A 25,354-nucleotide genomic window follows, 5' to 3' on the forward strand; every position below is an offset into this window, starting at 1 on the left:
ACATTCTCTGCGCATTTTCCTATTCAAAAACATTCTATACGAGCCGTATATTTTGTATACGGCCCGTATACACTAGGGATGTGAAAGTAAGATATAGGGGGTGTGGGAATAAGGGGAGCCTTTCTTTTTTACTTAGATAACTTCTAAGAGTGTTTCCACAAGTTTACCATAGTAAACTAAGTTGGAAAATCATCATTTTGAGGCCCAAAGTTGGATTTAAAATTTTGTTTTTGTTAAACTTTTCAAAACATTGTTCATCCTACTTCATTTCTTGAACATCTTCAAGTTGCTACAAATCTCATTGTTGGGATAGGTTGGATTGATGATTATTACAGAAATGATAGGTTTTATCTCACTTTCTAAGTCACCAAAACAACTTCCAACTAACAAAGTGAACAAGACTACACCAAGTCTCTAAACACTATCCATGTTTGAAATGCACTCGTCTAGTCAAGTCACTTGGTTGTTTAAGTGGATTAGATTATCTAGATGCTTGTATTTACCTTCTTGTACCTATGTTCCATGACCATCCGAATCATCCATGTGATGATTTGTGCATTGGTGAACAAAAAGGTTAATGGATTCATCCAACCCATGCATGACCATACTTGACAATCTATGACCTAGACTTAGGCTATAACTATATACATACAAAAATATATGTAATAATCAATCCGAAACCGAACCATGATAGCAACCAATCCTCATGTGTTAAGGTGAAATCATATCTAAGTATAGAAATTTCCAATGAGTGTTAAACTCATGAAGAGCATCAATCACTTTAGTGTCCAAATAAGTGTTCTATCAAGATAGATTTTTGTGTAGTTTTATATTGTTAAAATTCCCGAATCCATTCTCTCATCGAATCCATAAACTCACACACCTTTGTTTATCCTTTAAGGATACTCTGGTGTTTCATCCTTCAAATCAATCAAGACTCACTTTGTGGAAAGAATTTGCAAACCATGAGTATATTTGAGCCTCTTTCGTTATAAACCACTTTTGGGTGTAACATGTATAACCTATTAGATTCACAAAACACACACAATCAATCTTATGCAACCACTCAATCCATTAAAAACATGCTACTTTTTATACTTGATGTTTATACATGCTAGAATACATTCATTCAACCTATTTGTCATTAAATTCACGAGCCTACCTTAACATATATAGCGTTATAGGAGTAGCACACCGCCAGTTTTGGGATCATTGTTAAGTAATCATTCTTTACGGTCTTATTCATTGCGATAATAAGATTACGCTAGTGGACACTTTGGTTTGACATAAAGTTTTTGCATGCTAGTATGATATATAACTTAGTATACAAATTGCCATGTTGGATTCGAGACTTTATACGTATGATATGTAAATCAAACTTGTATGCTTACCAACCTTTTGTGTTGACATATAATTTAATACATGTTGCAGGAAATTGATGATGATACTCGGAAATCTACTTAGGGTGGACTAAAATGCACCTAAACTTTACTTTATGTTAGTCATGTAACATTGCAAATTGTTGTACTTTCCTTTCAAGACGATTGCATCTTTGAAGCTAGCAATAAAATGAAATTTTGATTATTCAATTATTGTCAAATTTTAGTACGTTGTGATGTTTTGAACAATCTCGTTCTTCTCACTCCGATCTTTCCGCCATCGGTTGTGGTGTGACAGCGGCGGTGTACCTGCCCAACCCGCCCCTACTCACACTACTTGGATGGCTTCAGAGTTTACCCCCACCATCCTTAGTCGGTTTTAACAGACATTCTAGGGATGAGCTTGACGCCGGTACCGGTACCGAAATCGCAAAAACTTGGTATCGGTACTAAAAATGCTCGGTATGGTATGGTATAGTACGACATCGGTATTTGAAAGTAAAAATCGGTAAAATACCGTAATAAACCGACCGAAAGTACTGGTACTGAAATGGAAAAAGTGGGTACCGAATCGGTACCGAAAATTATTCGATACGAGAAATACGGTACCCAGTACCAAATGGCTTATCCCTAGAACATTCCGACCAGATTATTAACTATGGTTTCAAAAAACGACAAAGCAAACTAGCTAGGTTTGGTGATTTACTAGATCGGTTGATTTTGACGATTTGGCGATTGGGTTTTGATAGTTTAAACAATTCTTTTCAAAATAATAAATTTCTTTTAACTTTTAAGGATTTGGTTTTGATGCTTTAAACCATTATTTTCAAAATAATAAATTTCTTATATAATAAAGATTAAAACAACATTCAAGAAACATAAAACGTTAATATTTTTATTAGTTGTTTATATATTTTTAGAGTTTCCTACCTTTTTTACAAACATATGTGTATGTGATATACATAAAAACATATTATATTTGTTTTTTCACATGTTTTTAACTTTAATTTTTTTCCTATACATGTATTATATTATGTGTATGTAATAGTACTACACATAACTTGAACATGTGCATATTGTAGAAATAAACGAATTTTATTTATATCATTTTCTTAAATTTCAAGATAGATGAATAAAAATTGTAATTTAACAATTTTCTTTCATATTAAAAGATTTTTTATATTGAAAAAATGAATTATTTATCTTCTTCTCACACTTCTCTTATTTATTTGTCTTTTAAATGGAACATTTCCCTATATATATAGGGTGAGGCCAATTTCACAACAAGATTTTAGTGCAAGAAATATGATAAAAAAACTTAAATTGTTAAATTATTTATTACCTGCTCATATATTTTTTTTAAAGTTTTTTACTTTTTTACAAACGTACGTGTATGCTATATACATAAAAGCATATTAAATTAGTTTTTTTTTCATATGTTCTTTAATGTTTAGATATTCCCTACACATGTTATATTATGTGTAGGTATTATCTTTTTAAAGTGTTAGATTACGTGTAGGTATTATCTTTTTAAAGAAAATGATTTATAAAATTCCAAATATACCTTTCCGACCCCTTATTTTTATATACGTTTCAATAAATTTTTTATTAAAAATCGAACAACCGTAACGCATAGACATAGCCCACTCGTTTAACTTTAACGAATAAAAATAGAAAGGTAAAACGAGTTGGCGGCAGGAAAGCCACTTGATAAAGGAAAGGTTGTAAATAGGTCGTATAACCACCAAATTCCAAAAGTGCAGAAAGTTGGTGGGGATATTTTTATTCTACATTCAACTTTATATATTTATTCAACTTTATAAATACATGGACACAAAGTTTGAAAGAATGTTAGTAGCATCATGTTGGTGCATAAATTCACACGGGTTCGTGTTTTGTCTCGGACTTCACCGTTCGTCTCACTCGATGTCATTTCTACAAAAGAGAACACCGTTAGTCTTGCCACAAATGACTCTAGGGGTGTAACCATGACCAACATTTGACGTGAGAGTAAGTACTTATGGTGGAAGGAGATTTTACAGATTATGAATGTAGAGTAAGTGGAGGGTATTATGGTAGGTGAATGTGTTGCAAATGTCTTAACCTTGTACCTTCTTTGTCATGCTCTCGATGTATTTAATGTTGTCCATAATAATATTTGTCAGTTGAGACTGCTTGATACATGTCCGGAGGGCATTAGCATGTTACTTAGTGCCCAATTGTATTGAAGGGACTTCTTGGCCTACTTGAATGCAGGATCTTGCCATTTAATGCAAAGATACATGTAGGCCTATTCAAGGCATTAATGACGGAACATCGCCATGATTCATTTTGGTAAATTGTTGGAACTAGAAAAGAATTCATGATTACTCTCTTCTTTAACCATGTTGTGGTAAGTAAGCATGTATTGTTTTGCCTAACCATGGAGTTCCTCCAAGATTTGCCTAACCATCGGTTGGTTCTTAACTATTACATGGTTGGCCCGGAGGCTTCCTCTATATGGGCTTGCTTAATTAGGTTTTATGGTCCAAGCACGCATTCGTGGGGATAACATTATGGGCTATACTGTTCAGATATGGGTTAAGTATTTAGTCCATGGCTAAATATGGTCTAAATAAGGGACTTTAATGTCACAGCTCAACCGATGATGGAAGCATTGGGGCGGGACGAAACAATTGTTTGAGACATCATAACTTGCTAAATATGACAATATTTAAATAAGAGTTAATTACATAGTTAGTCCCTGTGGTTTGCACAAAATAATATACTTAGGTACTAATAGTTTAAAATCACCTTTTATGGTATTAACTTTTCATTTTGTAACGTTTGGAGGTATTAACTTCTAGGGTATTAACATAGTTAGTCCCTGTGGTTTGCACAAAATAACATACTTAGGTACGAATAGAATGTGATTTTAAACCTACAAATAACTTTAATACCTCCAAACGTTACAAAATGAAAAGTTAATACCCTATAATGTGATTTTAAACTATTAGTACCTAAGTATGTTACTTTGTGCAAACTACAGGGACTAACTATGTAATTAACTCTTTAAATAAAATTTCATTTTCATTGATAAACTAAGTGGTACATTGTTTGGAATGGAAATATAACAAGGAAAATTTCAAATACGACAAAATGAAAAGTACATAAATTTAAGATGCATTTCTAAAATTCATCCTACTAGATTATTGAAACGTCATAGCATCAATTTCCTGCAATATATATTAAAGTAATGGTCAACACATAAAACATTGGTGATCATACAAGTTTTGGCTATTAACATAGATATAAAAGTTGTCATCAATCCTACATGGCATAAAAGTATACTAAGGCATAAAACATAACATAGCTAGCATGCAACAATTATAAGTCAAACCAACTGTGTCCACAAAGTTGCATATGTTATTACCGAAGCGAACAAGACCATGATTGAATAACTTAACATAGACTCTTCCTAAGGGTGGCGTGCTACTCCTATACATATTAAGGTTAGCTCATGACGTTACTGAGAAGTATTGTGCAAGAAAGGCTTCTAGCATGTATGTATCCTAAGCATATCAATTAAGCATGTAAATATGGATTGGTTGATTTTGAATAATGTGATTGATATTATGATTGTGATTTTGATATGGTTGTACATGTTGCACACAAAAGTGTATAAAATGTAAAATGGGATCATGTAAACTCACGTAAACTCACGGTTTGCAAAGCTTCCAAAGAAGTCGTGAATTTGATGAGTCTTAAGATTGGAACACCGAAGTTACCTTACAATGGGGAAACGAAGGTGCATGAGTTCATGGATTTTTTTTATTAATGGATTAGGTTCGGAATTTCAATAGTAGAAAATATGGATATGAGAAAATACATCTTATCTAAGACACTCGTTTGGACACTATGTATAAGTGTTTTTTCATGGATACTAACTCATCCATTAGAATCCAAACTTTGAGGAATCAAGAACTAATATGGTGAGCATTGTAATTCATAATGCTCAACCATGACTTGGTTGGTACTATGCTTCGGTTTGTGATATATATATATATAGGATAAAGATCCGTTAGGAACCACCCTTTATTGCGAGAACCGCGAGAACCAGTGTAAACACATGGCATTTTTGTAATTATATTATGTTTTTATAAAAAACACGCATTCCTTTTTTTTCCAGCGTTCCTTCTTTTTCCTTATGTCACTGTTGTCTCCTTTTCTAGGGTTTCAGTAGTTCACAAGTTTATGGTCTCCACACTCAGGCTGAGAGGCATTCACGGCGGTTTCACGGTGGCGGAGAGTCGTGCACGATGGTTTTCACCGCATATGGTAGTCGGTGTTCATGTATTTCACAGTGGTTGCAGTTGGCACGGTGTTTACGGCGGATGTCACGGCGGCGGCAGTCGGAAATGGTGTTTACGGCATCCTCTACATCACCATTTACATCTGATGTTCCTCCTCATACATTCTCTGATAATCCTCTGTTTACGACATCCTCTACACCACCATTTACATCTGATGTTAATCCTGATACATTCTCTGATAATCCTCCTTCACCACCATTTACATCTGATGTTCATCCTCATACATTCTCTGATAATCCTCCTCATACATCTGATATGGACATTGTTGTCACGGCCCCCGATCCGGTTTGACCCGTTTCAGGAGCCGCGGGACAGAAATCCCGTGATATTTATTTATCTGATTTTAGCAGCGGAATTTTATCATTAGGATCGTTTTAAAGCTAAAAACTTTTCCCGATTATTTTATTTCACAATTCGGGATAAAACCCCGATAATTTACAATAACAAGATTTTACTGAGAAATCTTTATTTTCACAAAACATATTTCTTTATTTTATAATGAGCCACTATCTTAAGCTTGAAATGCTCCCCAGCACTTTTTCCTGAATTACAATAGATCACCTGAAACATATTTGAAAAAGGTTTTGTCAGCGGGGAAATACTGAGTGAATCATTCAGTTTACTAAAATGACTCGTTTATTATAATTTACAGTATTAAGAGTTTTTACATATGTTTCTGATATCTACCAACTACCCACAGTATTTTTCACTCGACCGGATTTGTGACTGTGGTCATATCACCATTGGCTGCCCCAATGAATGACGTATATCACTTAATTTTAGGTTCGCCCACCTAATGTGATTAAAACAGTAGTAAAGTGCACAATACCCCACATACTGGCTGTAATTTGGTGATTACATAAACTTAATCACTGTAATTTATAATTCTGAAAATAATTTGGAGTATTGTAAAACAGTTGATAAAAAGAGAATGACTCACATTGCAGATTTAACACGGACAGAATATGGTTTAGCCTTGTTAACCTAATTTAAATAATAATGCACACAAAACCGGGTTAGTGATCAATACAGCATTTACGATAACTCATGAGATCAAATTCTCACAACGAACGACAAAGTGCAATACTTAAACATCCATCGATTTAACGACGAACGACAAAGTATAACCCTATGTGGGCGGCACTTAAACATCCATTGGATATATTGATCAGTCGGAAAATGAATCGTAATAGCGATCGAGTGATTACCCTGTTTTGCGGCAGCAATTCGATATTAGTGTGTGTTTTGGGACTGTTTCTGCTTATAACGTACTCTACACAACGAATTTCTTCGTCGAATTAACAACAGAAAGCAAGTCCCAATGTCTGCTATTTATACTGATTTTTGGACAGGCTTACGGACCGTATGGCATTTCCCCTTACGGTCCGTAAGGGATGCAGTCTAATTATATAGGCTAGCTGGGTTCGGGACTAGCTTGCATGACTCAACATGAAAACGAATTTCAAATTGGACAACGTATTTTAGAGATAATTATCATTAGGGTTTAACCCCCCCCCCCCCCCCCCCCCCCGAGTTTTAGGGGCCCTGATCTTAATTCCAATTGTTCTGAAAATTTTAGGGTTAGTGCAGAATTACTTGGGTGTCTCAATTAGGGTTTTCTTATTGACTAATTATCATTCTAATTATTGATTTTAATGAGAGTTGTTACATCCTCCCCACCTTAAGAAAAATCTCGTCCTCGAGATTCATTGAAATAGATGAGGGTATTTCTGCTTCAGTTCTGATTCTAGCTCCCAAGTATATTCTGGTCCCCTCTTCGAATCCCATTTGACTTTTACCAGTACTAGTCGCTTGTGTTTGAGAAACTTGACCTTCCGGTCTTCTATTTGTAAAGGTTTCTCTATGAATTTCAGCTTTTCATTTACCTCCACATCTTGAAGAGGTACTACCAGGGATTCGTCTGATAGACATTTCTTGAGATTGGATACATGAAATACATCATGTACTCCAGCTAGTTCTTCTGGTAGTTGTAAGCGATAAGCTACTGGTCCTATTCGTTGGATCACTGGGAATGGTCCAACATATCTTGGACTCAGTTTTCCTTTCTTACCGAATCGTACTACTCCTTTCCAAGGAGAAACTTTCAATAGTACTTTGTCTCCTATCTGGAATTCTAGTGGCTTGCGGCGATTGTCTGCATAGCTTTTCTGACGATCTCTGGCTGTTTTCAATCTTTCCTTGATTTGAGTTATCTTGTCTGTGGTTTCTTGTACGATTTCTGGACCTGATAATTGACTTTCTCCTATTTCTGCCCAACAAACCGGAGTTCTGCACTTGCGTCCATATAGTGCTTCGAATGGAGCGGCTTCGATGCTTGAGTGATAACTATTCTTATAGGAGAATTCGATTAATGGTAAATGGTTATCCCAATTACCACCAAAGTCAATTACACATGCTCGGAGCATGTCTTCTAGAGTTTGAATCGTCCTTTCACTTTGTCCGTCTGTTTGTGGATGATATGCAGTACTTAAATTGAGTCGGGTTCCCATTGCTTCTTGGAAGCTTGTCCAGAAACGGGAAGTGAAACGACTATCTCTATCTGATACAATGGAGAGTGGGACTCCATGTAAGGATACTATTTCATCTACGTACAACTTGGCTAACCTTTCCATGCTAAAGGTTTCTTTCATAGGTAGAAAATGAGCAGATTTGGTTAATCGATCCACAATTACCCAAATCGCATCGTTACCTTTTCTGGTTTTGGGTAACTTAGTAACAAAGTCCATTGTTATGAGTTCCCATTTCCATATGGGCATTTCTAACTGTTGTAGTAGACCTGAAGGTTTCTGATGTTCGGCTTTAACTTGTGAACAAGTTAGACATTTAGATACGTATCCGGCTATATCCTTTTTCATTCCTATCCACCAGAAATTCTTTCTTAAATCTTGGTACATCTTATTGTTTCCTGGATGTACAGTATACCTAGATTTATGAGCTTCCTCTAAAATCTTCGATCTTAAATTTCCCTGTTTAGGTACCCAAATTCTGCTTTTGTGGAATTTCCAAATTCCATCCTTTCCTTGTTCCAATTCTTTTAGGTAACCTTTCATTCCTTCGGCATCGTCCTTGATTGCCGTTTCCTGAAATTCCTTTAATTGTTCCATTAAATCTACTTGTAGATTTATTCTAAGAGCACGGACTCGCCTTTGCTTCTCATGATCCTTACGACTTAAGGCATCTGCGACTACGTTTGCCTTTCCTTCGTGATATTGAATATCACAGTCGTAATCACTCAGGATTTCCATCCATCTTCTTTGCCTCATATTTAACTCTTTTTGCCCAAATATATACCTTAAACTTTTATGATCTGTATAAACAGTAAACTTACTTCCATACAGATAATGTCTCCATATCTTAAGGGCAAAAACTATCGCTCCTAATTCTAAGTCATGAGTAATATAGTTTTCCTCGTGTTTCTTCAATTGTCTGGAAGCATACGCAATTACCTTCTTGCGTTGCATTAACACACATCCGAATCCTAATTTTGAAGCATCACAATATACTTCAAAGTCTTCTGTTCCTTCTGGTAAGGCTAAGATTGGAGCATTGGTTAATTTCTGCTTCAAGATTCTAAAGGCTTCTTCTTGTTTAGGTCCCCATTCAAACTTAATGGCTTTACAGGTTAGCTTAGTTAATGGTACAGCTATCTTGGAAAAATCCTTAATAAACCGTCTATAATATCCGGCTAAACCTATAAAACTTCTAATTTCCATTGCGGTTTGCGGAACCTTCCAATTGGTAATTGCTTCTATCTTATCGGGATCTACGTGAATACCTTCATGATTCACCATGTGTCCTAAGAATTGCACTTCTTGTAGCCAAAATTCACACTTCGAAATTTGGCATGCAATTTTTCTTTTCTTAACAAAGTTAAGAGTGCATGCAAGTGCTGACAATGTTCGTCCTGACTTTTTGAATAAATAAGTATATCGTCTATGAAAACAATTACAAATTTATCCAAATATGGTTTATAGATTCTGTTCATCATGTCCATGAATGCTGCGGGTGCATTAGTTAACCCAAAGGGCATGACTGTAAACTCATAGTGTCCATACCTAGTTCTAAAAGCAGTTTTAGGTATGTCTTCTTCCTGAACCTTTAATTGATGATATCCGGAGCGCAAGTCTATCTTAGAAAAGTACCTAGCGCCTTGTAATTGATCAAAAAGATTATCAATCCTAGGTAATGGGTATCGATTCTTAATTGTAACCTTGTTTAGCTCTCTATAATCGATACACATTCTCATTGATCCATCTTTCTTTTTCACAAACAATACTGGTGCACCCCAAGGGGATGAACTAGGTTGTATAAATCCTTTGCTTAATAATTCATCTAATTGCTTTTTCAATTCTAGCATTTCGGTTGGAGCTAATCGATAGGGTGCTTTGGCTATCGGTGTAGTTCCTGGAATTAGATAAATCCTGAATTCTACCTCCCTATCTGGTGGTAACCCAGGTAAATCTTCCGGGAATATATCTGGGTATTCTGAGACTACAGGAATTTCCTTAAGTTCTTTACCTTTAGTACTAATGATTACTGAAATCATATATACTATTCCTTGTTTTCGTTCATAATTAGCAACTTTCATTATTGATATGAACTTCAGTGGCTTTCGAGGTTTATCTCCTGTAATCATGATTACTTCTCCAGTAGGTGATTGAATTTCTATAGAGTTTTTATCACAAATGATTTGAGCATGGTTGGCTATTAACCAATCCATTCCTAACACAACATCAAATTCAGCTAATTTCATAGGTAATAGGTTTGCAGCAAATTTATGACCTGAAAGTTCTATTTCTACTTTTTGCAACACCTGATTGATTTTTACTGAATTCCCATCTGCGGTTTCGACTGTAAAAATCTGCTTAATGGTAGTTAAGGGTAACTTAAGAGCTTGGCAGAATGAAGTATTTATAAAACTTTGGTTTGCACCAGAGTCAAACAATACTTTTGCATAAACGTCGTGAACTAAAAACGTACCGGCTATCACATCCGGGATGAGCTCTGCTTCTTGAGTGGTTAGCTGGAATGCTCTGGCATTCTTCTTAGTAGCTCCTTCGGTTGCCTTGGTTTTGTTGTCTACTGGTTTGACTAACTTGGGACATTCTGTTTTGAAATGTCCGGCTTCTCCAATATTGTAACAAATTATGGATTTCTTTCTGCAGTTTTCTTCACGATGTCCTATCGTTTTGCAAAAATTGCAAATTTTATTACATTTTCCAAAATGTTTCTTTTTGCAAATTTTGCAGAATGGCAAAGTTGAAGATTGCCCTGCACCTCTTTTCTTGAAACTACTATTACCCACCCTAAATCCTTGGGTAATTTTCTGAGCTAGTTCCTTCTTCCTGTCTTCATCTCTTGTGCGTATCAATTCATCAGTCAGAGTGTTAGCTAATTCTACAGCATCGTCAACAGTGCGAGGTCTCGCAGCCTTAACGATATTGCGAATTTCGCTAATTAATCCCCAAATATAGCGAGAAATGAGTACCGGTTCTCGCGAAGCCAGTGTTGGTACCACTCTAGCATATTCAAAGAATGTCAAAGTATAACCACGACAATCTACACCTATCATCCGATGATTTAGGAACTTATTTGCCATTTGTTCCTTTTCATACTCAGGACAGAATTTTCTTTCTACAAGATTCTTAAATTCTTCCCAAGTCATAGCATAAGCCCTATTTCTTCCTTTAGCTTGTAACACCGTGTTCCACCATTCGGGTGCTCCTTCTTTAAACAGATTTGATGTGTACATGACCTGATCATCTTTGGCACACTTACTTATTGCAATTACTGCTTCGGTTTTCTCTAACCAACGCAGTGATGCAGTTGCCCCTTCATTGCCTGCAAATTTAGTGGGTTTACAAGCAAGAAATTCTTTGAAAGTGCAACCAGATGTTGCAGCTTTCAGTTTCTTAGGGAGCGGCGTGTGCTGTGATTCATTATCAGGATTAGCATGATTATTGCCCCCGTTTATACTGTTACTGAAGTTATCTTCAGAAGTACGTTTACTAGGAACAATATGTTGTGGTTCGATTGGACTTTTTACAGCAGCAACGAATGCTGGAATAGCATTGGCTATCCCTTGAGCAACAATATTTTCAATATCTTGTCTAGTCATATATTGATCCCCTGGATGTTGCTCCGACTGATTAACCTCATTTACCGGTTCATTACCAATATTTGCCATCTGATAATATATATATAATTTTTTTTATTAATATTTGATAAATAGCAATTATACACAAACAATCAGACAATTTACAATACACGTATAGTCAAAACTATCGATTTCTCGATTTCATTTTATATTGGTTATAGTATGCATCAATACACACCAATATTTTACAAAGTTTTATTCGTAGTTATGTTACAGACTGATTTCACTATTTCTTTTACTGTTACACAACTATAGTTTTACCACCCTCCTATCCCTCGCCACTTATCGTCTTAAAAACGAAGTTCCCTTTCATCATACTTCCAAGCAATTTGTCCCCCTATCTCCCTGATTCTATTTCCTGCATCCATCAATTCTTCACCATAATGGCGAAGTTCAGCCATATTTTCGTTACTCATTGGTGGATTAGGTAGGGGTTCTGGATCGAATTGTGGAAAAAAGGAATAAGGGTCGTTGACAATATTTTGAAATTGCCAATCATTCGTCCACCATTCGTCCATTTCTACAGGTTGAGAGTGGACTATTGGTTCTGGGATTGCTGGTTCAAAATTCATAGGGAGTGGATTTTCACTAGGATAGGTAAAAACATTCGTATTGACAGGCTGAATAGTCTCACAGCTTGCCAATAGGAAATCTATTTCCTCCTGAAAAGTTATTCCCTGGTTTTGGTTGGAGCTCTCTCCAATTTCTATCTGAGTTGGTCTAGAACCTTGTCCTACTTCCATTTCTATATCTTTAGAATATTCCTCAAACTGTTTTTCCATTTGCCTAGAATCTTTCTTGACTTCAGTTTCCATCTCTTGCTGTTTAGTACTTTCTTTGATTACAATTTCTTTTCCTTTTCCTAAAGGGTTGTTTATTTTAGGAAGTTTTGTGGCTGGCTTTTTCCTACGGATACGACTACCTCATACATAATTCTTTCTTTTCTTTCGTTTTGGCTTTGTCAAAGGTGGAGCATTGAATTCTACAGGTTGTTCCACATCAGCAAAGTATCCAGTGAAATCTTTGGAAACTTCTACATTCACCGGGTAAAGATCGAGGTTCTGAAAGGCTTCAGATATCTCATTCATGCTGTGGAGCATATATGCAAAATGCACAAAATACTAAGTTAAAACTTTGGAACAAAGTTTAACAAATAAACATTGAAGTTTTATTGCACACTATTTGTACAAAATAACAGGAAAGAACACACTCGGATTTATTTATTTATTTACTGGGAAATGCTATTACTAGACTTAGGGTTTTTAAAGATCTGCATGTTCTGCTACTGTAGCTAGCATATACAAATTTGCCCATTTCTCATCTAGCTTGTCTTCCCAAGGTGATTTATTGATTAATTCCTGGGTTTCCTTTTTAATCCTCTTTTCTCGGATTTGCTCTTTACTTTTCTTAATAATCATACTCCTTTTTCTAGGAGAAAGCGGTTTCTCATATTGTGCTTTTCGCACAAATATTCCTTCTTCAGGAATTGTAGGGAGTTTTGAAGATTTATTTTGGGATGAACTTCCCTCTTCATAGACTGACCTATCTAATTTAAGATAGATATCTTGCAGCTTTTGCTTACCCATACTGTAACTAACAAATAATCAGTTTATAAAACACATAATCACATAATAGTAATCAGGAAAAAAATTAAGTATCTCTAAATACTTAATTAGCTTAACTCAGGGGCTCTGATACCACCTCATTTCTGTCACGGCCCCCGATCCGGTTTGACCCGTTTCAGGAGCCGCGGGACAGAAATCCCGTGATATTTATTTATGTGATTTTAGCAGCGGAATTTTATCATTAGGATCGTTTTAAAGCTAAAAACTTTTCCCGATTATTTTATTTCACAATTCGGGATAAAACCCCGATAATTTACAATAACAAGATTTTACTGAGAAATCTTTATTTTTACAAAACATATTTCTTTATTTTATAATGAGCCACTATCTAAGCTTGAAATGCTCCCCAGCACTTTTTCCTGAATTACAATAGATCACCTGAAACATATTTGAAAAAGGTTTTGTCAGCGGGGAAATACTGAGTGAATCATTCAGTTTACTAAAATGACTCATTTATTATAATTTACAGTATTAAGAGTTTTTACATATGTTTCTGATATCTACCAACTACCCACAGTATTTGTCACTCGACTGGATCTGTGACTGTGGTCATATCACCATTGGCTGCCCCAATGAATGACGTATATCACTTAATTTTAGGTTCGCCCACCTAATGTGATTAAAACAGTAGTAAAGTGCACAATACCCCACATACTGGCTGTAATTTGGTGATTACATAAACTTAATCACTGTAATTTATAATTCTGAAAATAATTTGGAGTATTGTAAAATAGTTGATAAAAAGAGAATGACTCACATTGCAGATTTAACACGGACATAATATGGTTTAGCCTTGTTAACCTAATTTAAATAATAATGCACACAAAACCGGGTCAGTGATCAATACAGCATTTACGATAACTCACGAGATCAAATTCTCACAACGAACGAAAAAGTGCAATACTTAAACATCCATCGATTTAACGACGAACGACAAAGTATAACCCTATGTGGGCGGCACTTAAACATCCATTGGATATATTGATCAGTCGGAAAATGAATCGTAATAGCGATCGAGTGATTACCCTGTTTTGCGGCAGCAATTCGATATTAGTGTGTGTTTTGGGACTGTTTCTGCTTATAACGTACTCTACACAACGAATTTCTTCGTCCAATTAACAACAGAAAGCAAGTCCCAATGTCTGCTATTTATACTGATTTTTGGACAGGCTTACGGACCGTATGGCATTTCCCCTTACGGTCCGTAAGGGATGCAGTCTAATTATATAGGCTAGCTGGGTTCGGGACTAGCTTGCATGACTCAACATGAAAACGAATTTCAAATTGGACAACGTATTTTAGAGATAATTATCACTAGGGTTTAACCCCCCCCCCCCCCTGAGTTTTAGGGGCCCTGATCTTAATTCCAATTGTTCTGAAAATTTTAGGGTTAGTGCAGAATTACTTGGGTGTCTCAATTAGGGTTTTCTTATTGACTAATTATCATTCTAATTATCATTTTAATGAGAGTTGTTACAATTGTTGCTGACATCGTCAGTCCATTTGCTGATAATACAGTTGACTGTCACAATACACCTACAAATACAGAACATCAAGAGTTGCAATTCATTCGATTTGTGACTAAAGGTATTATGTTGACTGTAAATGATGTATATACTTTGTAAATGATATTGTATTAAATGATATGCACATGTGCATTATACTTACTGTAAATGATGATGTATTAAATTATATGCACATGTGCATTATGTTGATTGTAAATGATATTGTATTAAATTATATGCACATATGCATTATGTTGAAAATTTGACTATGTCGTTGATTTATGGATTCTGAAAAAGTGCCTTATGGAGAACTATCCAATTATGTGCAGAATGGCAGCAAACAAATGGTCTTGGGTAGCGAACAACTACAAAAGAATAGGGGAGGTGACTGTGTGGGATTGGCAATGGAAGAACAAGCCGATAACCGGGGAGGCATGGGTGGAGTTTATGCAGCTTTTGGCACTGCTGAGAGACACCAGAATGAAGATGGGTCAAGATGGGTGGGGTTGGCACTAGGAAAATAAGTCGACTTTTAATGTTAAAACCGTTAGAGAGGATTTGTGTGTCACAAGCGGGGACATGTCGAGTGGCTTTGTAATGACCTGGAACGGCTGGGCTACACCTAAAGCCAATATGTTAGCATGGAAAGGCGTCGAAGGCAGGTTACCGACAAAGACGGAGCTGGAAAAAAGGGGTAATTCAGACCAACAACACATTGTGCCCGGTTTGCAAATACGAGCAAGAAACTGTTGAACACATTCTCACTACGTGTTTGATGTCGAAAACGATATGGTGGATGGTCGGAGCATGGTTGGGAGTAAAAGATTTTCCTGTAAGCTGGAGATTTCTATAAGAAGAAAAAGGTAGTCAACTGCACAGTGATGGCTACATTATGGATCATATGGTCGAGCAGAAATGAGAAGGTATTCAAAGTCGTGCAGATTTCAAATGCTAGAAGACTGGAACAAGTCAAGGAGTGTACTCTGTTGTGGATGAAAGTCATAGCCAAAATGGAGAATTAGAGCCAAAATGGAGAATTTAGTGACTGAAGAGTGGTACACCAATGGTGTAAATGTAATAGAAAATTAGGAGTTTATATGTTTATTGTAAGTGTAATTCTCTAGTAGTGGTGTAAATGTAATAGAAAATTAGGAGTTTATATATTTATTGTAAGCGTAATTCTCTAGTTCTGGTTTGAATATATGGCATCTGGTTCTGTTCAAAAACAATGTCGTTATATATAAAATGATAATGCCTGTGTTATATATAAAATGATAATGATCGTGTGCATTATATTGACATGGTTACTGTTTCGCACAATGCACATGTGCATACACGTTTACTGTTTCACTCCACATCGTTGTTGTTTTGACCAATGCACATGTGCATGCATGTTTACCATTTCATTACACACGGGTATTGTTTCAAACAATGCACACGTGCATACATGTATATTTTTTAATTACATATAATCTGTTTTCCTTACATATACATCAACATATGTAATGTGATACCCCATACCTAATAGGGTACCACATGCGTAATATGATATAAACAAAAATACAATATTTCAAAATATACACATGCATTACCGACATGTTTATTGTTTTTTATTAATGCACATGTGCATTACCAACATTAACACAGTTACAACAAGTAAATATAACACCCTCATCATAAGAATCACATAGTCTGATCAACAATCATTATTGCACATATGCACCACCAACATATACTATACCAAACAACACATTACATCCTAAATTAACAAATATAACCATCTGTAATACGTTATACAATACCAATATGTATGTTATTTCAAACTATGCACATGTGTAGTACCAACATTCCCTCTACCAAACAACATAATACATCATATATTCACGAACATGATCATTCGCCTCTGATAACGACAGTTTTTTGTTGCTATCTTCACTCTCATGTTCTTAAGTTGCAAATCTTAAATTTCTTTATCTTTCTTGAATATGCAATCAAACTTCTCACCACTCCCTTTATACATCTCAATATGTCGCACAGCAAACAACCCGCAATCTGTGAAGTAATAAAGGGATTTTGTTTACTTGTTCAATTTTTTCATAGTGATTTCGCTCACTTGTCCTCCTCTTTATGTTTTTTTTCTTCTTGTGCACCTACATGGGATATATTTAATGTGTTTAAATAAATGATATCATTTAACATGAAAGTAATAAAGGGATGCACATGTGCATAAACTCCCAACTACATCATCGAATATTAGTCAACATTTTTTACCTCTTTGTTTAACCGTTGCGTAATCATCTTCCATTGCATCCGGCATTTTTTTGACTCTTCATCCCTTGATTTCAAAACGAAAGTTACCCTCTTTGATTTTTTTTCCGTTATCGATCTACGATAATAAACAAAACAAAAAAAACATATGATTAACAAACATACAATCTCAATGAATATGTGCATTAACTTTAACATTATCATTACTATATACACTATGCACATGTGCATCAACATAAATTACATTGTTAACATATTCTGGCAAACTATGCACATGTGCATAACTATGCACATGTACAACAACATGAATGATCTTATTAACATATTCTGGCAAATTATGCACATATGCCTAACTGCACATGTTCATCCATATGACTGACCTAATTGAAATAATCTGGCAAAATATGCATTTGTTCATAACTATGCATGTGCATTAACATGACTGAGCTTATCAACAGGTTTGCTTCGATAAAAAATAATTGACAAAACAAAAGTTACTTTCTTCGATTTTTACCTCTTTGTTTAACTGTCGCGTAATCATCTTCCATTGCAAATCGCATAATCATCTTCCATTGCATCCGACATTTTTTTGACCCTTCATCCATTGACTTCAAAACAAAAGTTACTTTCTTCGATTTTTCCCATTGTTGATCTACAATAATATACAAAACAAAAAAATAATAAAATACTAAAAAATAATATAAATAATCATAAAATTATTTTATTATCCTGTTCCGTATAAGCCTATTCTGTATAAGCCTATTATGTCGTGTTAATGCACATGTGCATTAACTATATAGATCATAAAATTATCTTACTATCCTGTTCCGTATAAGCCTATTCTGCCTATTCAGTAAAAGCCTATTCTGTCGTGTCAATGCACATGTGCATTAACACCACATAACTTGTCGGCAGTCATAATTCAGAAGTAAAAACCCTATCATTTACCAAATCAACTTCCGTGTTCCCAATCATATCCAACATTATTCACGTAACATCATTCCTTAATAAAAAATACATAAAACAACACATCAGTACCTCATTAAATATAGTTCATCACAACATTAGCCCTTCTGTTCACTAAAAAACATATATATACCACAATTTTCAATAATTCATTTATCAAACAACTGTTTAAATTTAATAACCACATAATAACATGTCTGAATCGACGGTTAATAGTTGTTTTATCATATACGACTACAAAACAAGGTGTATAAACTTACAAATTCACGGAACAGTGCAACAGATAATCGATAGTCCATTAGACGACGTGTGTTCTTCCGATTATCCCTATCTGTGCAACAAATCTCGATGATTACGATCGTTTTGCCCTAATTTAGACTGGAATACGGATGTGCGATCGATGATTATGTTGTTAATGCACTGATATCGACTAATTTTGATGACGAACTACTGGTATCTGATATTGTGGAGGGTATATCTTGATTTTGTAGGATGAATCGCACGGATTGATGATGATTGTAGGTTATCAGATGTATCGGACGTGAATAATTGATGTATTGTGATTTAATGTTTGTTTGAAGTCCAAACTAGAGGAGAATCAGGGATAAGGCGGCTATTTTGAAAGTTCTATGTATTTATAATAATGCCATGTGTTCACACTGGTTCTCGCGGTTCTCGCAATAAAGGTGGTTCTCGCATGAACCTTACGAAAGTGTAAAACCATAAGTTATCACATTATGCACATCTGCATTCCAACTCAAACACAAACACATATGCACAACAGCGGTTGTAATCTACACGAACAAACATCGGCTGTAATCTACTTACATCGGATGTAATCTACATTAACAAGATTATGCACATGTGCATTCCAAATCAAACATAAACACATATGCACAACATCAGCTGTAATCTACACAAACAATATTATGCACATGTGCATTCCAAATCAAACACAAACACATAATCGTAGTTACATGAACAATGTTATGCACATGTGCATTCCAAATAAAACACAAACACATAATCGTATTAACCTACATCGGCTGTAATCTACATGAATAAGCACATAATCGGCAACAAGCACATAAGAACTTTGTATGAACTTACATAGTATGAACTTACATCGGCTGTATGAACTTTCAAGTTCGTAAATCGATGCAACGACTTATGTTCTTCGTAATATATCTCTTCATGCAATAAACCTCGCCGATTATGCCGATTATGACCTTTTTTGCCCTAAATCGATTCGTTATGACCGTTTTTTGCCCTAATTTAAAGCCGACGACTAATGTGCGGTCGACGATTGACTAGCGACGATGATAGTGGGCGAATATTGATGATGAACGGCTGGAATTGTGAGCGTCGATGAGTATCGAACTGATGTTTATGAGATTTTTTGGGGAAAAATCGATTGATTGGGAGAGTTAGGTTGTGATAGTTGTTTGGACGTCAAATTGTATTATCAGTTATAGTTTAATTAAAAGATGGCATCCGTATCGTTTGAGCGGGGAGCAGCGGGATTTATAATTTTTTTATTATTTACAAAATTGCCATCCGTTCATATTGGTTCTCGCGGTTCTCGCAATAAAGGTGGTTCTCGCATGAACCCCACCCTATAGATATATATATATATATATATATATATATATATATATATATATATATATAGTCCAAGTCATATGTTGTTATGCAAGGAGGTAGGATGAATTCCATCCATTTAACCTCATTATATAGATTCACCAAAGCACAAAATCATCAACTTAGTTGATGATTTTGGTTGGTCATGAATAAGATTAAAATGTACAATTAACTAAATTTGCTAAGTGGCTAAATGAGAGCAACCAAGAGGTGTACATACCTAACATGGTAAATGTTGGAGACGAGGTGTGGTTGATTCACTTTGATTTCTTGGAAACTACTTAGATAAATGGCTAACTAATGAAATAATCAAGTGAAGTAGGTGGAATCATAGTTGGAAAGCCAAGGCTCCCATTGTTCACACCAAATCAAAACTCAAGTCTTTCAATATTGAGGGTTGAAAGCTTAGTTGATCCCAACACTTTGTTGTTCACTTGGGACCTTTAGAGCACTAACTAAGGGAGGTTTTTGGAGCTCTATCTTCTGTAAATAAACCATAACATAAGCCCCACAACATGAGTTTAGTTGGGGACAAAGCTTGGCACAAGATTCCCACAAGATGAATGTAAACAAGAACAAGTTGTATAGTTTCAAACAAAATAGAATTTTGAACTAACTTTGGAGCCCCATATAAGTGATGTACCACCTTGTTACACCTTGGTGAACTTTGGGTAACATCCTTGGAGGTTATCCAAGTAGTTTGATACAAGAAAACAAGATGAAAACTAGGAGAAATGTATTCAAACTCACTGTTTTGAACACAAGTGCAATCTGCCAAGAACTTGGAGAAATGGAGAAGATTGAGAGGATTTGAGAGTTGTTTTAAGGTGTGTAAAGGGTGGAGGAGTTGTGGAAGACATGTGTTTATAGTAGAGGATTAGGGTTTGGGTTTAAAGAAGGTTAGAAGGTGATTGGAGAAGAAAGGATGTGGAAAGAGGTCCCATCTGTGAGCTTGGCATTATTTTGCCCGCCAGACATGCCTTGTGGACCATAAGGCCTAAGCCTTGCGGTTCGTAAGGACCCTCTGATTTTTATTTTTCGTTTTTCATCCTTGTTGTTTGTTCATGTAAGAAATTTCTTCAATATGTTAATTGTTTTTAGGGCATTTTAGGGGATGAAAGAGTATGTCTAAGGTATTATAGAAGTATGTTTATAATCCGAACATCATAATAACATAATGTGTGTCTCGTTTTTTTTTTGTATATGTAACGTGTGATCGTGATTGGTGAAATATCGTGTATGTATGAATAAACAAGTGTGAATAAACATGTATTTCCATTATGATCAAAGTCTGAAGATTACAAAGACTGAAATGAAATATGAATACAAACTTGCTAAAAATAGAAAGTATAAAATACGGATCGTTAGATTTAAGTCTTACTAAATCTCAAGAAGTATGTGAGATTTTGTATCCCCGTGGCAATCAATGCAGGGTTATTTGAAAATACCTTTATCATTACACTTTCCTATAAGGGTTTATAGGGCCCATGATTGAAAGTTAAATCAGTTGTCTAGTTTCATTTCTGTGGAGGGGGGTTTATTCACATGTCACTGGTTGCCAATTTCCAAATCCAAGCCGCTAATAAGACGGTTACCGCCTTTTTAGGCGTATTATTCTCTTTCTTCTCTTATAAATTAACTCTTTCTTGTTTTTATTTACTTTTCTTTTCCTTTCTCCTCGCAACTTGTCTTTCTTCCTTGCCTCTTCTCTTCTTGTCATCGGCGATCATTTCAAGGTTAGTTACATTATCCCACAACGAGTAGGGCGACTTACTTCTACACATTTTCTTCTTACCAAGCTTGAACTCTTTATTTTAAATTTATGTTTTTGTATTCCCCCTTGAACTGCCCCTGTCTTCCCAGCAAGGTTGAGACGGCTTAGTCAGCCTCAAAAAATTTGAGTATATACTGAATGTTTGACATTTAAGTCTTACTGAATCTCAAGAAGTATGTGAGATTTTGTATCCCCACGGCAATCAAATGGAGGGTTATTTGAAAATACCTTCATCATTACACTTTCCTATAAGGGTTTATAGGGCCCATCATGATGGAAAGTTAAATCAGTTGTCTAGTTTCATTTCTGACGAGGGGGGCTTATTCACATGTCACTGGTTGCCAATTTCCAAATTCAAGCCGCTAATAAGACGGTTACCGTCTTTTTAGGCGTAATATTCTCTTTCTTCTCTTATAAATTAACTCTTTCTTGTTTTTATTTACTTTTCTTTTGCTTTCTCCTCGCAACGTGTCTTTCTTCCTTGCCTCTTCTCTTCTTGTCATGGGCGATCATTTCCAGGTTAGTTACATTATCCCATAATGAGTAGGGGCGATTTACTTCTACACATTTTGTTCCTACCAAGCTTGAACTCTTTAGTTTAAGTTTATGTTTTTGTATTCCCCCCTGAACTGCCCCCTGTCTTCCCAGCAAGGATGAGACGGCTTAGTCGGCCTCATAAAATCTGAGTATATACTAAATGTTGACCTTTTCCAATGTCTAGTATTTCGTTACTACTTTCTAAATGGATTTATTGAAACACTACGCGATCTACTTTTATTAGACTTGTCCCTTAGGGTTACCTATCCATACAATTATACGTACATTTTAAAGTTGTTAACTCAGTATTTCTCATTTTAAGAACCTATATAATGATAATTGTTTGCGTGTTAATTCGAATCTAAACATTGCATTATTACTTATTCTAAGTGAATCTATCAAATAATAACACATATAAACAAGTCACATAAGACGGTTGTCGCCAAAAGAATAAAGACGACAAAACAATTATTCCAATGCTCATCTTTTTATTATTATTATTATTATTATTATTATTATTATTATTATTATTATATGTTGTATATTCTTTTGGCTTTTTGAATGTTGAATCTATATGATCTTATTTAGTTGTTATATAAAAATATAAAAATAAATGAAAGCATCAAAGCTACTAGGAGTAGATATTTTGCCTTGTGCAAGTGTCAAAAGTTTGAAGGAAAAGTTGATTTGAGGATGGAAATGCGCAAGTCAACCAATTTGCATTTTTTGCACCTCTTTGTTTGAATATCAATGATTTCAACATCCGAAGGCACACACACCACATATCATGCTTGTTTCATGGTTGACTATTTTTTTTCCATTTTTCTTGTTATAGGTACTTGATAAGATTTCAAACATCATGGCGAAGCTTGAGATTTCCCAAAAATTTCTATAGAACCGAGGGGTCGAAAACGTATATACCCAAAAATTTCTATACGAATACTACATACATAACACTACCGAGCGAAAAGTTCGGGGGGTCGGGCGCCCCCGGCCCCTTCTAACCTTCGCCCCTGGACGTCGAACAACAAAAGTCAGTACTTTGTCAAGTTATTCGGTCCCTTTATGAACCTATCCATACGGACCATAAGTATAAAGAAAGTGGAATCGGGTATAAGATTCTGTAATGAATGGAAATGTTAGAAAGTGGAATTAGGTTGAAAGAGAGGAGAGAACTGGTCAACGATTTGAGTTCTTCCTCTTGGCACTTAGTTCACTTTTGAGTTCCAAAGACTTGTTCAATTTTTATAGGGTAATAATAATAGATAATAATAATAAATCAACATGCTCAATTGAGTTTAGTAGTTTACTAGTTGGCATTTAAAAAGTATCAGCTTTGACTTTTATTTTAGTTTTGCCTAAAAGTACATAATCTTGGAGTATGTAATATCCTTATGGAGTTGGACTTTTGTGTTTGGTACTTTGGCTTTTGTTGGAGAGCCTATAACCCAGAGTCCTTCATCTACACAAACTCAAATTTTTGTAGTTACAGATTTTGAATTGTAATTAGAGATTTGTATATAATCAACTAGGTCATATACTCGTGAGCTTCACGGTTTATGGGTTGTGTTAAAAAAATTATATTTACAAAATAATTTTTTTATATGATTTCTTAGAATAACATGCAAACTCCCCTGCAAAGCATAATATAAACATGTAACGGAAAAAACAAAAATATAAAACCTTTTTTTTTCTAAATAGTTAAACGGGTCAACCCAAACCCGGACCTGTTTTCAATACGGGTCAACCCGAACCCGACACGTTTTTTTTTAAAACGGGTTATGTTAATTGACCCAAACCTGTTTCTTTCGTGTCGGGTTTGTGGCTCGTGTCAAGAATTGCCGCCCGAAAACACCTATATGTGATACATAAGACATTTTATTCGACCAGCACTATGCAGAGGTGCTTAGTTCTTGAACAATCACAACCAAAAAACTAAAAGCATTTAAATGGGTAAGAAGCAAATGCAAATCTATATAGGCTACAAGTCAACCTAAAATCAATGCAACCAACCAAACACAATTACAAAAAAGACCAACATTTTAACACAATCATACCCTCAGAATCTGCAGCTTCGACGCAAAAGCAATGGCAACCCAATCCGGTTGCGAAGACGACCACTGCAACTGTTCAATCTCAGCACCCGCAGTATACGCCAAAATCGGATCCAACCTCCTTCAACCGGCTGCCCCATAGAACTCAAATCCCAAATAAGCGCCTGCGAATCATCACCCGCAGTACAAATATGACACGAACTATGCGGCACCCACGCAATCGCATTCACACTTGCCTGATGCCTCTGCAGCTCCACAACCGGCAACGTTGGAAACCGAATATCCAACACAACCACCTTCGCGCTATCCATTATAATGGTCGCCATATACCTCGGATCCTACTTATTCCACCCAAGCCGAACCAACAGCGTATCCGACTCAGAACTCTCGTAAATAATCGTCGAATGCTCCTAATCCGGTAAATCGAACACCCTCACCGACCCATCATTCGAAACCGATGCGAACACACCCACACCGCCCCACGCAATATCGTAAACCTCCTTATCATGAGCTATGAGCTGTGTATCCACCATTTCCCTTTCGATATCCCAAATCGTACATGTCGTGTCGATACTCGATGTCCCGATTTGCCTCGGTTCCGCTTCGTCCCAAATCGTACAAATCCAAAAACATCCTTAGTCACTAATGTTTGTTCAAATGGGACAACTAAAACATGCCTTAATTAAGAAGACAGAAAATAATAGAACTTGGATTAAGAGAACCTGCCTTTATTTGATCTTTTCCATTCGTACCAAACTCCGGCAAAAAATATGCAACATTTTCGTCAAGCTTCAGTTTCCTACATCTACATCTACAAAATGTAATAAATATTCCCATAATGGAATGCAATTTAAAATATAGTCATGATTAAAAAAGAGTTAAAAAGCATTAAATTGTTTGGTAATTTTAATGCATAAAATATACATCTTTCTTTTGAAATTTGGTCATAAATATATTTCATGTTGTGAAACTAGCCTATTAGCAAAAGAATAAGAGAGAACAATAAAGAGAAAGAGAATGATGTTATTAATTGAGGTGTATCTTTTACAAAGGAATGCAATGAATATATATTGGA

General features: G+C 35.5%; 1 pseudogene; it reads right to left on the bottom strand.

Moving 5' to 3' along the window:
• Positions 1-24,213: 24,213 nt before the first annotated feature.
• On the bottom strand, positions 24,214-24,914 carry LOC110888233 (annotated as a pseudogene).
• Between the last annotated feature and the right edge of the window lie 440 nt (positions 24,915-25,354).

The sequence above is a fragment of the Helianthus annuus genome, chromosome 11, assembly GCF_002127325.2.
Source record: "Helianthus annuus cultivar XRQ/B chromosome 11, HanXRQr2.0-SUNRISE, whole genome shotgun sequence".
Taxonomy (NCBI): domain Eukaryota; kingdom Viridiplantae; phylum Streptophyta; class Magnoliopsida; order Asterales; family Asteraceae; genus Helianthus; species Helianthus annuus.